This window comes from Oncorhynchus masou, unplaced genomic scaffold (assembly GCF_036934945.1).
Source record: "Oncorhynchus masou masou isolate Uvic2021 unplaced genomic scaffold, UVic_Omas_1.1 unplaced_scaffold_1571, whole genome shotgun sequence".
Lineage (NCBI taxonomy): Eukaryota > Metazoa > Chordata > Actinopteri > Salmoniformes > Salmonidae > Oncorhynchus > Oncorhynchus masou.
In genome coordinates, this window is record NW_027005773.1 from 49,372 (window position 1) to 63,800 (window position 14,429).

The 14,429-nt window shown below is 51.4% G+C and overlaps 1 protein-coding gene and 1 long non-coding RNA gene across 2 annotated transcripts in view; one reads left to right on the forward strand and one right to left on the reverse strand.

The window, feature by feature from the left end:
- tex2 (testis expressed 2) overlaps nt 1-14,429 on the forward strand; it is a 57,816-nt gene that overhangs the window by 13,080 nt on the left and 30,307 nt on the right. The window lies entirely within an intron of this gene.
- Nucleotides 1,424-9,162, reverse strand: LOC135531278 (uncharacterized). The gene is made up of 3 exons (XR_010453987.1): nt 9,089-9,162; nt 8,683-8,796; nt 1,424-1,666 (listed from the first exon to the last, which is right to left on the reverse strand). It is a non-coding gene; the product is annotated as an uncharacterized LOC135531278 (long non-coding RNA).

The following is a 14,429-nucleotide window of genomic DNA, read 5'->3' on the forward strand; positions in this document are numbered from 1 at the left end:
CTGTGGTCCTGATGCTGAGGTAGATGGTTGTGGTCCTGATGCTAAGGTAGATGGCTGTGGGTCTGATGCTGAGGTAGATGGCTGTGGTCCTGATGCTGAGGTAGAGGGCTGTGGTCCTGATGCTGAGGTAGAAAGAAGGCTGTGGTCCTGATGCTGAGGTAGAAGGCTGTGGTCCTGATGCTGAGGTAGATGGTTGTGGTCCTGATGCTAAGGTAGATGGCTGTGGGTCTGATGCTGAGGTAGAGGGCTGTGGTCCTGATGCTGAGGTAGAGGGCTGTGGTCCTGATGCTGAGGTAGAGGGCTGTGGTCCTGATGCTGAGGTAGAGGGCTGTGGTCCTGATGCTGAGGTAGAGGGCTGTAGTCCTGATGCTGAGGTAGAGGGCTGTGGTCCTGATGCTGAGGTAGAGGGCTGTAGTCCTAATGCTGAGGTAGAGGGCTGTGGTCCTGATGCTGAGGTAGAAAGAAGGCTGTGGTCCTGATGCTGAGGTAGAAGGCTGTGGTCCTGATGCTGAGGTAGATGGTTGTGGTCCTGATGCTAAGGTAGATGGCTGTGGGTCTGATTGAGGTGATGGCTGTGGTCCTGATGCTGAGGTAGAGGGCTGTGGTCCTGATGCTGAGGTAGAAAGAAGGCTGTGGTCCTGATGCTGAGGTAGAAGGCTGTGGTCCTGATGCTGAGGTAGATTTGTGGTCCTGATGCTGAGGTAGAGGGCTGTGGTCCTGATGCTGAGGTAGAAAGAAGGCTGTGGTCCTGATGCTGAGGTAGAAGGCTGTGGTCCTGATGCTGAGGTAGATGGTTGTGGTCCTGATGCTAAGGTAGATGGCTGTGGGTCTGATGCTGAGGTAGATGGCTGTGGTCCTGATGCTGAGGTAGAGGGCTGTGGTCCTGATGCTGAGGTAGAAAGAAGGCTGTGGTCCTGATGCTGGCTATCAGTACTTTAGTAGAGGGCTGTGGTCCTGATGCTAAGGTAGATGGCTGTGGGTCTGATGCTGAGGTAGAGGGCTGTGGTCCTGATGCTGAGGTAGAGGGCTGTGGTCCTGATGCTGAGGTAGAGGGCTGTAGTCCTAATGCTGAGGTAGAAGGCTGTGGTCCTGATGCTGAGGTAGAGGGCTGTGGTCCTGATGCTGAGGTAGAGGGCTGTAGTCCTAATGCTGAGGTAGAGGGCAGTGGTCCTAATGCTGAGGTAGAGGGCTGTGGTCCTGATGCTGAGGTAGAGGGCAGTGGTCCTGATGCTGAGGTAGAGGGCTGTGGTCCTGATGCTGAGGTAGAGGGCTGTGGTCCTGATGCTGAGGTAAAGGGCTGTGGTCCTGATGCTGAGGTAGAGGGCTGTGGTCCTGATGCTGAGGTAGAGGGCTGTGGTCCTGATGCTGAGGTAAAGGGCTGTGGTCCTGATGCTGAGGTAGAGGGCTGTGGTCCTGATGCTGAGGTAGAGGGCTGTGGTCCTGATGCTGAGGTAGAGGGCTGTGGTCCTGATGCTGAGGTAGAGGGCTGTGGTCCTGATGCTGAGGTAAAGGGCTGTGGTCCTGATGCTGGTGCATACTCTACCTGCATGCACTGGACAGTCCATAATCCCCAACCATAACCCTGTGTGGGTTCTCTCATAGCTGGTTGTGTAATTTCCCCTCGCTCAGTCAGCTCGCCTCAACCTGGGCGGATGGGGACTGGAGGCTAGGGGAGACAGACGTGGTTGGAGTCGACAGATGTGGGGGCAGTGACAGACTCAGGAGGCATAGGATGGACTTTTTGGATTTAATAGGATCCTCTGAGAGATCTATATCTATTTATCTCCCCATTTATACATCTCTCCCCCAATTTCTCACCCTCTCCATTTCCCGTATCCCTACACCCTTGATATCCCTCTATCCATCCCTCTCTCTTGACATGCCTTCTTTCTAGGTGAAAGTATAAACTCTCGTCATTAAAATTTGAAGCAATATCCATTTGGTGAGATTACTTATTAAGAGTCTTCATTCTGTCTAGCTGATTGGTAGATATTATCATTTACATTTTCCTTATAAAGTGTGTCTGCAGTGGAGCGATTAAATTACTGAACAAAGGCTCAGTACTGGAGGAGCTGACTGGGCTGGGTCTATCAGTACTGGAGGAGCTGACTGGGCTGGGTCTATCAGTACTGGAGGAGCTGACTGGGCTGGGGCTATCAGTACTGGAGGAGCTGACTGGGCTGGGTCTATCAGTACTGGAGGAGCTGACTGGGCTGGGTCTATCAGTACTGGAGGAGCTGACTGGGCTGGGTCTATCAGTACTGGAGGAGCTGACTGGGCTGGGTCTATCAGTACTGGAGGAGCTGACTGGGCTGGGTCTATCAGTACTGGAGGAGCGGACTGGGCTGGGGCTATCAGTACTGGAGGACCTGACTGGGCTGGGTCTATCAGTACTGGAGGAGCTGACTGGGCTGGGTCTATCAGTACTGGGACTGGGCTGGGTCTATCAGTACTGGACTGGGCTGGGGCTATCAGTACTGGAGGAGCTGACTGGGCTGGGGCTATCAGTACTGGAGGAGCGGACTGGGCTGGGTCTATCAGTACTGGAGGAGCTGACTGGGCTGGGTCTATCAGTACTGGAGGAGCTGACTGGGCTGGGGCTATCAGTACTGGAGGAGCTGACTGGGCTGGGGCTATCAGTACTGGAGGAGCTGACTGGGCTGGGGCTATCAGTACTGGAGGAGCTGACTGGGCTGGGGCTATCAGTACTGGAGGACCTGACTGGGCTGGGGCTATCAGTACTGGAGGACCTGACTGGGCTGGGGCTATCAGTACTGGAGGAGCTGACTGGGCTGGGGCTATCAGTACTGGAGGAGCTGACTGGGCTGGTGCTATCAGTACTGGAGGACCTGACTGGGCTGGGGCTATCAGTACTGGAGGACCTGACTGGGCTGGGTCTATCAGTACTGGAGGACCTGACTGGGCTGGGTCTATCAGTACTGGAGGAGCTGACTGGGCTGGGTCTATCAGTACTGGAGGACCTGACTGGGCTGGGTCTATCAGTACTGGAGGAGCTGACTGGGCTGGGTCTATCAGTACTGGAGGAGCTGACTGGGCTGGGTCTATCAGTACTGGAGGAGCTGACTGGGCTGGGTCTATCAGTACTGGAGGAGCTGACTGGGCTGGGGCTATCAGTACTGGAGGAGCTGACTGGGCTGGGGCTATCAGTACTGGAGGAGCTGACTGGGCTGGGGCTATCAGTACTGGAGGAGCTGACTGGGCTGGGTCTATCAGTACTGGAGGAGCTGACTGGGCTGGGGCTATCAGTACTGGAGGAGCTGACTGGGCTGGGGCTATCAGTACTGGAGGAGCTGACTGGGCTGGGGCTATCAGTACTGGAGGACCTGACTGGGCTGGGTCTATCAGTACTGGAGGACCTGACTGGGCTGGGTCTATCAGTACTGGAGGAGCTGACTGGGCTGGGGCTATCAGTACTGGAGGAGCTGACTGGGCTGGGTCTATCAGTACTGGAGGAGCTGACTGGGCTGGGTCTATCAGTACTGGAGGAGCTGACTGGGCTGGGTCTATCAGTACTGGAGGAGCTGACTGGGCTGGGGCTATCAGTACTGGAGGACCTGACTGGGCTGGGGCTATCAGTACTGGAGGAGCTGACTGGGCTGGGTCTATCAGTACTGGAGGAGCTGACTGGGCTGGGGCTATCAGTACTGGAGGAGCTGACTGGGCTGGGGCTATCAGTACTGGAGGAGCTGACTGGGCTGGGTCTATCAGTACTGGAGGAGCTGACTGGGCTGGGGCTATCAGTACTGGAGGAGCTGACTGGGCTGGGGACCTGATCAGTCTATCTACTGGAGGACCTGACTGGGCTGGGTCTATCAGTACTGGAGGAGCTGACTGGGCTGGGTCTATCAGTACTGGAGGACCTGACTGGGCTGGGTCTATCAGTACTGGAGGAGCTGACTGGGCTGGGTCTATCAGTACTGGAGGAGCTGACTGGGCTGGGGCTATCAGTACTGGAGGACCTGACTGGGCTGGGTCTATCAGTACTGGAGGACCTGACTGGGCTGGGGCTATCAGTACTGGAGGAGCTGACTGGGCTGGGTCTATCAGTACTGGAGGACCTGACTGGGCTGGGTCTATCAGTACTGGAGGAGCTGACTGGGCTGGGTCTATCAGTACTGGAGGACCTGACTGGGCTGGGTCTATCAGTACTGGAGGAGCTGACTGGGCTGGGTCTATCAGTACTGGAGGAGCTGACTGGGCTGGGTCTATCAGTACTGGAGGAGCTGACTGGGCTGGGGCTATCAGTACTGGAGGACCTGACTGGGCTGGGTCTATCAGTACTGGAGGAGCTGACTGGGCTGGGTCTATCAGTACTGGAGGAGCTGACTGGGCTGGGGCTATCAGTACTGGAGGAGCTGACTGGGCTGGGGCTATCAGTACTGGAGGAGGACTGGGCTGGGCTGACTGGCTGCTGCTGGGTCTATCAGTACTGGAGGAGCTGACTGGGCTGGGTCTATCAGTACTGGAGGAGCTGACTGGGCTGGGGCTATCAGTACTGGAGGAGCTGACTGGGCTGGGTCTATCAGTACTGGAGGAGCTGACTGGGCTGGGGAGGCTATGGGGCTATCAGTACCAGGGAGTACTGGAGGAGCTGACTGGGCTGGGTCTATCAGTACTGGAGGACCTGACTGGGCTGGGGCTATCAGTACTGGAGGAGCTGACTGGGCTGGGTCTATCAGTACTGGAGCTGAGCTATCAGTACTGGAGGGCTGGGTCTATCAGTACTGGAGGAGCTGACTGGGCTGGGTCTATCAGTACTGGAGGAGCTGACTGGGCTGGGTCTATCAGTACTGGAGGAGCTGACTGGGCTGGGGCTATATCAGTGACTGGGCTGGAGGAGGACCTGACTGGGCTGGGGCTATCAGTACTGGAGGAGCTGACTGGGCTGGGGCTATCAGTACTGGAGGACCTGACTGGGCTGGGTCTATCAGTACTGGAGGACCCTGACTGGGCTGGGGCTATCAGTACTGGAGGACCTGACTGGGCTGGGTCTAGTACAGTACTGGGCTGGGAGGACTGGAGGAGCTGACTGGGCTGGGTCTATCAGTACTGGAGGACCTGACTGGGCTGGGGCTATCAGTACTGGAGGAGCTGACTGGGCTGGGGCTATCAGTACTGGAGGACCTGACTGGGCTGGGGCTATCAGTACTGGAGGAGCTGACTGGGCTGGGGCTATCAGTACTGGAGGAGCTGACTGGGCTGGGGCTATCAGTACTGGAGGGCTGGGGCTATCAGTACTGGAGGAGCTGACTGGGCTGGGGCTATCAGTACTGGAGGAGCTGACTGGGCTGGGCTATCAGTACTGGAGGAGCTGACTGGGCTGGGGCTATCAGTACTGGAGGAGCTGACTGGGCTGGGGCTATCAGTACTGGAGGGAGCTGACTGAGGCTGACTGGGCTGGGTCTATCAGTACTGGAGGAGCTGACTGGGCTGGGTCTATCAGTACTGGAGGAGCTGACTGGGCTGGGAGCTGATCAGTACTGGAGGAGCTGACTGGGCTGGGCTATCAGTACTGGAGGAGCTGACTGGGCTGGGTCTATCAGTACTGGAGGAGCTGACTGGGCTGGGGCTATCAGTACTGGAGGACCTGACTGGGCTGGGGCTATCAGTACTGGAGGAGCTGACTGGGCTGGGTCTATCAGTACTGGAGGAGCTGACTGGGCTGGGGCTATCAGTACTGGAGGAGCTGACTGGGCTGGGGCTATCAGTACTGGAGGAGCTGATGGGTCTATCAGTACTGGAGGAGCTGACTGGGCTGGGTCTATCAGTACTGGAGGAGCTGACTGGGCTGGGTCTATCAGTACTGGAGGAGACCTGACTGGGCTGGGTCTATCAGTACTGGAGGAGCTGACTGGGCTGGGTCTATCAGTACTGGAGGAGCTGACTGGGCTGGGTCTATCAGTACTGGAGGAGGACTGGGCCTATCAGTACTGGGCTGACTGGGCTATCAGTACTGGAGGACCTGACTGGGCTGGGTCTATCAGTACTGGAGGACCTGACTGGGCTGGGTCTATCAGTACTGGAGGACCTGACTGGGCTGGGGCTATCAGTACTGGAGGACCTGACTGGGCTGGGTCTATCAGTACTGGAGGACCTGACTGGGCTGGGTCTATCAGTACTGGAGGACCTGACTGGGCTGGGTCTATCAGTACTGGAGGAGCTGACTGGGCTGGGGCTATCAGAGCTGACTGGAGGACCTGACTGGGCTGGGGCTATCAGTACTGGAGGAGCTGACTGGGCTGGGGCTATCAGTACTGGAGGAGCTGACTGGGCTGGGGCTATCAGTACTGGAGGACCTGACTGGGCTGGGTCTATCAGTACTGGAGGACCTGACTGGGCTGGGGCTATCAGTACTGGAGGAGCTGACTGGGCTGGGTCTATCAGTACTGGAGGACCCGACTGGGCTGGGTCTATCAGTACTGGAGGACCTGACTGGGCTGGGGCTATCAGTACTGGAGGAGCTGACTGGGCTGGGTCTATCAGTACTGGAGGACCTGACTGGGCTGGGTCTATCAGTACTGGAGGAGCTGACTGGGCTGACTGGGGGTCTATCAGTACTGGAGGAGCTGACTGGGCTGGGTCTATCAGTACTGGAGGAGCTGACTGGGCTGGGGCTATCAGTACTGGAGGAGCTGACTGGGCTGGGTCTATCAGTACTGGAGGAGCTGACTGGGCTGGGTCTATCAGTACTGGAGGAGCTGACTGGGCTGGGTCTATCAGTACTGGAGGAGCTGACTGGGCTGGGGCTATCAGTACTGGAGGAGCTGACTGGGCTGGGTCTATCAGTACTGGAGGACCTGACTGGGCTGGGTCTATCAGTACTGGAGGACCTGACTGGACTGGGGCTATCAGTACTGGAGGACCTGACTGGGACTGGGCTGGGGCTATCAGTACTGGAGGAGCTGACTGGGCTGGGTCTATCAGTACTGGAGGAGCTGACTGGGCTGGGGCTATCAGTACTGGAGGACCTGACTGGGCTGGGGCTATCAGTACTGGAGGAGCTGACTGGGCTGGGTCTATCAGTACTGGAGGAGCTGACTGGGCTGGGTCTATCAGTACTGGAGGACCTGACTGGGCTGGGGCTATCAGTACTGGAGGACCTGACTGGGCTGGGTCTATCAGTACTGGAGGAGCTGACTGGGCTGGGGCTATCAGTACTGGAGGAGCTGACTGGGCTGGGGCTATCAGTACTGGAGGAGCTGACTGGGCTGGGGCTATCAGTACTGGAGGACCTGACTGGGCTGGGGCTATCAGTACTGGAGGAGCTGACTGGGCTGGGGCTATCAGTACTGGAGGAGCTGACTGGGCTGGGTCTATCAGTACTGGAGAGCTGAGCTATCAGTACTGGAGGAGGCTGGGCTCTATCAGTACTGGAGGACCTGACTGGGCTGGGTCTATCAGTACTGGAGGAGCTGACTGGGCTGGGTCTATCAGTACTGGAGGAGCTGACTATCAGTACTGGAGGAGCTGACTGGGCTGGGTCTATCAGTACTGGAGGAGCTGACTGGGCTGGGGCTATCAGTACTGGAGGAGCTGACTGGGCTGGGTCTATCAGTACTGGAGGAGCTGACTGGGCTGGGTCTATCAGTACTGGAGGAGCTGACTGGGCTGGGTCTATCAGTACTGGAGGAGCTGACTGGGCTGGGGCTATCAGTACTGGAGGAGCTGACTGGGCTGGGTCTATCAGTACTGGAGGACCTGACTGGGCTGGGTCTATCAGTACTGGAGGACCTGACTGGACTGCTATCAGTACTGGGCTGACTGGGGGTCTATCAGTACTGGAGGACCTGACTGGGCTGGGTCTATCAGTACTGGAGGAGGACTGGGCTGGGTCTATCAGTACTGGAGGGACTGGGCTGGGGCTATCAGTACTGGAGGAGCTGACTGGGCTGGGTCTATCAGTACTGGAGGGACTGGGCTGGAGCTGAGGCTGGGGCTATCAGTACTGGAGGACCTGACTGGGCTGGGGCTATCAGTACTCAGTACTGGAGGAGCTGACTGGGCTGGGGCTATCAGTACTGGAGGAGCTGACTGGGCTGGGGCTATCAGTACTGGAGGACCTGACTGGGCTGGGGCTATCAGTACTGGAGGAGGACCTGGGGACTGGGCTGGGGCTATCAGTACTGGAGGAGTCTGACTGGGACCTGGGTCTATCAGTACTGGAGGACCTGACTGGGCTGGGTCTCAGTACTGGAGGACCTGGACTGGGCTGGGTCTATCAGTACTGGAGGACCTGACTGGGCTGGGTCTATCAGTACTGGAGGACCTGACTGGCCGGGGCTATCAGTACTTGAGGACCTGACTGGGCTGGGTCTATCAGTACTGGAGGAGCTGACTGGGCCGGGGCTATCAGTACTTGAGGACCTGACTGGGCTGGGTCTATCAGTACTGCTGCTTTTGTTTGAGAAAGAGGGAGGGATGCAGGCTGTGTGGTGTCTAATGCACCAGAGCTGAGGAAAGGGGAAGGGAAATACTACAACATCCACTCAGTAGAATTGAATCCCAACAGTCTTTGTTTGACCCTAGATTTCAGTTAGATTTTAGCATGTCTAAACAAATCCCTCAAAGTGACATTCTTGCTTGTTGTAAATGTAGATATATTTTCATATTTAGTGACAGTTATAGAAGAACGATGCCCTCATTCCAGATGTTGTATTTTACCTTCTCATCCGTCACTCTGCCTTTCAATCTCTCTCTTTCTCTCTCGTCACCTTCTCCCTCCATCAGCCACAGAGCATCTCTTCCATCTTCTGTTTTCTTCCCTCTCGCTCAGACCTATGGATTGTGTATATGTAAGGCTTCCACACAGTGACTGCTGAAACTCCACAGGCAGCCCTCCTAGTATTCTTCAACACACTAATCCTCCAGTACATCCTATACTCCCTGAAGTGTATCTGTCAATGACATTACCACTTCCATATTTCTATACATGCTCAAAGGCAAAGATGAAAACCAGTTGATCCCAGGTTGATACCGCTCAGCCATACACACCAAATCCACTATATCCCCAGCTTAGTCTAATGTCATCACATATGACTAAACAGCCATTCCACAACATTAGTATTACTTAAGTGAGGTTATGTTTGGATTTCTTCAGCTCCCTCTCAGAGACTGTCACAGGACTCTCCTCTCCTCATTACCACTCCGTAAGGAACGTGAAAATACTCCCCACAGAACTGTCTGTTTCTAACCAACAGTTGTTGAAGGTCAGACTCTGAGGAGGAGGAACCTGAGGATAATAGTAGAGATAGAGATGGTAGAAGTGGAGCTCTCTCACAGTTGACATGGCAACAGCTTGTCTTGATCCTGGAGAGGCTGGAAACGTTGACAGTAAGTCCTGCCTGTGAGATGGCAATGATGATGAATGGGAGACAGAACCGGTTTGATCCGGCATGGCTGAGTGTTCAGCAGAATGCACACTGTCTGTAGGCTGTTATGGATTTTGAGTTGTTCCACAGAGACTTACAGTAGTGAATGCATACATTTACACACACTCACACACACACACACACACACACACACTCACTCACACACACACACACGTATGTATGTATGTGCCCGCTGGCTACATACCTGCATGTGTCACCTTTACCGAGCCCTGTCATGGTAATGTACACCAGCATATTGAGCTGTGTGTTTGTGGATGATGTGTAACTCTGTGTTTTTGTGACAGAACAGACAGGCTCACTGGTGTGGAGCTCAATGCTAAGTAGTAATGGGTGGATTCAGCTCTCTCTCTCTCTCTCTTTATCTACCTCTCACTCTCTCCTAGTTTAATCTAGACTTCTTTACCTCAGACTAACCATACATACTGAATCTCTCTCTCTCTCTCTCTCTCTCTCTCTCTCTCTCTCTCTCTCTCTCTCTCTCTCTCTCTCTCTCTCTCTCTCTCTCTCTCTCTCTCTCTCTCTCTCTCTCTCTCTCTCTCTCTCTCTCTCTCTCTCTCTCGCTCTCTCTCTCTAGTTTAATCTCTTCTTTACCTCAGACTAACCATACTCTGAATCTCTCTCTCTCTCTCTCTCTCTCTCTCTCTCTCTCTCTCTCTTCTCTCTCTCTCTCTCTCTCTCTCTCTCTCTCTCTCTCTCTCTCTCTCTTAGTTTAATCTCTCTCTCTCTTTACCTCAGACTAACCATACATACTGAATCTGTTCTCTCTCTAGTTCTAAATCTCTCTCTCCTAGTTTATTTTCATACTCTCAGACTCTCTCTCTCTCTCTCTCTCTCTCTCTCTCTCTCTTAGTTTAATCTAGCCTTCTTTACCTCAGACTAACCATACATACTGAATCTCTCTCTCTCTCTCTCTCTCTCTCTCTCTCTCTCTCTCTCTCTGTCTCTCTCTCTCTCTCTCTCTCTCTCTCTCTCTCTCTCTCTCTCTCTCTCTCTCTCTCTCTCTCTCTCTCTCTCTCTCTCTCTCTCTCTCTCTCTCTCTCTCTCTCTCTCTCTCTCTCTCTCTCCTAGTTTAATCTAGCCTTCTTTACCTCAGACTAACCATACATACTGAATCTCTCTCTCTCTCTCTCTCTCTCTCTCTCTCTCTCTCTCTCTCTCTCTCTCTCTCTCTCTCTCTCTCTCTCTCTCTCTCTCTCTCTCTCTCTCCTAGTTTAATCTAGCCTTCTTTACCTCAGACTAACCATACATACTGAATCTGTCTCTCTCTCTTAGTCTTAATCTAGCTTCCTCAATGTCTCAGACCAACCAGATTTCTCTCCTGTTTCCTCACTCTCTCGTCTGATCTTTTATTGGTTAAGAACGTTGGGCCATTAACCGAAAGGTTGTTGGTTTGAAACTCAGAGCCAACCACCCGCACCTTTCTGAGGGTTAAATATGGAAGACATTTTGGTTGAATATATCAATTGAATAGGTATCCCCTTTCCCCTAATCTAATGAAGTCTACCCTTCAAACTGTCTCAGAACAATCTAACTGGCTACAGGCTCCATGTTGCTCACTAGAAAACACCACCGTAAACTATTTTCAGTAGCATGGTAACTTTTCTTTGGCAATGTATGTAAGTAGGCAATTATTTAACCGCCCCATCTCACCCCTGTTTCTCCTTCCATCTCTCCCCTGCGTCCGTCTGTCTGTGTCCGTCCGTCCGTCCGTCCGTCCGTCCGTCCGTCCGTCCGTCTGTCTGTCTGTGAGATGCAGAGGGCAAGTCAGGTTTTAGCTGATTAAAGGGGCCTTGCTTTGATTAATTGGATGAGTGTGTTGTCTCCACCAGGTTTGCAGCTCTGAGCCCCTCTTATAGCCTAGCTGTCACAACCAAGAGCTTAGGGCTGCGTTTACAATCTCAACCTTGGAGTGTTTTCTCTCTCAACAGTTTTCAACCATTTTACATGAACATTTGAGTCATTTAGCGACTTACAGGAGCAACTTAAAGGAGCGACTTACAGGAGTAATTAAGGTTACGTGCCTTGCTCATATTGCAACAAAAAAATCTATGATTGCTCCTATTCCATTGTAGCATTATAGCTGCTAAAGATCCCTGTAACCTGCATGGAACTTCCTTTGTTTTAGGATGTTTTCAATGTTGTCAATCGTTTTCCACAATGCCACTGTAGTGATAATAAGCAACAGTAGACCTGTGTGTGCTGTCAGATGCTCAGCACTAAGGCTCTGCATGGATCCTCTTCCTCTCCTGGTTGAGTTTCTGGCTGTCCTCCTATAGCTGCTGAATCCAGAAATCTGGTTCAATGGTTCAATGGGATCTTTCTGTAGCCTGACGACTCACACTGAATTGTTCTGTTGCTCTGTCGTTCGCTACATACTTTAGTCTGAGACTGCCGTCATTGAAGTAGTTTGTGGTGACCAGGGGCACGAGGGGCGTTGTACAAAACAGTCATCAGCGACTGGATTGTCTCTAACCAATCAGAGTATCAAAACCAGTGACGAATTTTCACCTCGCCACTTTCCCCCTTGTGTGTTCTGGCCCAACCCATCGGTTTCTGGACCAATCATCAGACGGCCTGAATGTGTTTACATTCGGTGAAGGGTCAGGGAGGTACTCAGATCCAGACTCATTGCGGAGAAGAAACTAGGAGTCTAACAAGGAGTCTGGGTAGCCAGGCAAATCGTTCTGCCCTTTTACCTCTCATCTTTTAGTCTGTCGTTTAACCTTTGATCACCAGGATGTCATCCTCACCCTCCCTCTCAGCCCTGATCTGTGGCCTGTACTCTCACTTCAAAAGCATTTGAATTCCTCTTCAAAGACTAGTCTCTGAAGGTCCTCTGTTTCCACTACAGGCCCCTGTGGCTCTATTTCCTTATTTTTGATCCATCATCGTTTTATCGCCCTCTCACTCCCTCCATCTCTTGTGCCTGCATTGCCATGACTTAAATATCACACACACACACACACACACACACACACACACACACACACACACACACACACACACACACACACACACACACACACACACATTCTAAGGAAACATCTGAAACACACACATCAAATCATACACACACACACACACACACACTCCCTCGCTTAGACACTTTAGAGAAAACCTATTTCAGCCCAGCAAAAAAAGGGGCATGCGGAAGAGTCAAACACTGTGTCATTCTGTCCAGCAAATGACTATGAAAGAGAACCAATTCAGGCTGAGCCTCTGGTGGGAAGAAAGGCTTTCTGGGATATAAAGAAACAATCACAGCCTACCAGTTTCATTGTTTCTATCTCTCCATCTTCCATTAGAGGCTTTTATCAACCACTTGCAGGCTTGAGAGATGTGTGTGTTTGTATATTTGGGGTGGAGGGGGAGTGTGTATATGTGTGTGTGTGTGTCACAGGTGGCTGGTGGCACCTTATTTGGGGAGGATGGGCTCATAATAATGGCTGGAACGGGATCAATGGAATGGTTTCAACCACATCACACATGGTTTCCATGTGTTTGATACCATTCCGTTCCAGCCATTATTATGAGCGGTCCTCCCCTCACCAGCCTGTGTGTGTGTGTGTGTGTGTGTGTGTGTGTGTGTGTGTGTGTGTGTGTGTGTGTGTGTGTGTGTGTGTGTGTGTGTGTGTGTGTGTGTGTGTGTGTGTGTGTGTGTGTGTGTGTGTGTGTGTGTGTAGTATGGCTACCCAGATAATTATACAATGGGCAAGAATAAAAAGCTAGAATAACTCAATAACAACGCCACGCCTAATTTAGGAAATCACTCACTGATTATTGTCTGTGGTTCAGCCTTGTTGGGAAAAACAATGACTGGCTTGTTACTGTGTGATCTACCAGCCGGGGCTCACTGCACGACCCATTTTGCATTCATTCCAGTGTGTGTTTTGTGTGCAGTGTTGTTTGTTTTCTGTAATATCCATTCTGAATTCCTTTTTTTGTTGAGGGATTTATTTATGTATTTATTTGCACCAAAGAAAACAAGTGATAGACAACAATACAGATGAAAAACAGTGTGCAGGTGTGCTTGGATGAAAACCACACCACAAAATAACTATATTCAATGCATAAGTACAAAAATAAAATTGGTTTGTTAAAACAGAACCTAGTAAACCTACTAATTATATATGTATAAATGAATTGATCAGTAATGTCAAAAAACAAAAGCAACTGTTTTGTTTAAATGTGTGTGTGCATGTGAATGTGTGAGAGTTAGGCTTTATGGAGGAGATTACTGAGTAGTTTGGTTCATCAGGCTGACCCCCAGTCTTCGCTTGAAGTTATTGAGCGATGGTGATATTTTGGCAATGTGAAGATGCGTGTGGTACCTCTGTATCTGATAGAGAATTGACTTTGTGAGGTGTGGCAGTCGGGAGGGTGAAGGTTATCACAGTGTCTTGTATAGATGGATTTCAGAATGAACCTGGAAGAATCCATTGAAAGGTAAACTGTCTGGGAGGTATGAGTATTTGTATATGAAAGTGCATAATTGCTGTACATTAATGTTGTAAATAGACAAGATATTGAGTTTCTTAAACAAAGGTGTAGATGGAGCCGGGGAATTAGAGGAGGTGGCTAGTCTTGCAAATGTATTTTGTATAATGAGTCATTTGTCTAGTTAAGAGGCATATTTACTGGCCCAGACAATATTACAGTAAATGAGATATGGGTCAATAAGCTATAGTTAGGAAGCCTGATGAGCCAAACCACTAGTCTTTCTGATGATAGCACATTTCATCACTTCGCTACGGACAATTTGAATATGATCTTTACAGGACAACTTTTCATCAACTCAGAGGAATCTAGTGGATGTGACTTGTTTCATTTAATTTCCACCATTTGAGTTTCTGGCTTCTTTTTTTATTTTATTTTGTATTTTTTACAATATTTGTTATTCTTACTAGTGAACATAATAAAGTTAGATTTAACATTTAAAGATGATTTGTTTATCTGGAACCAATCAGAAAATGTGTCCATGCCTGAGTTGGCTTCATTAATCAAAACTCTTGTGTGATA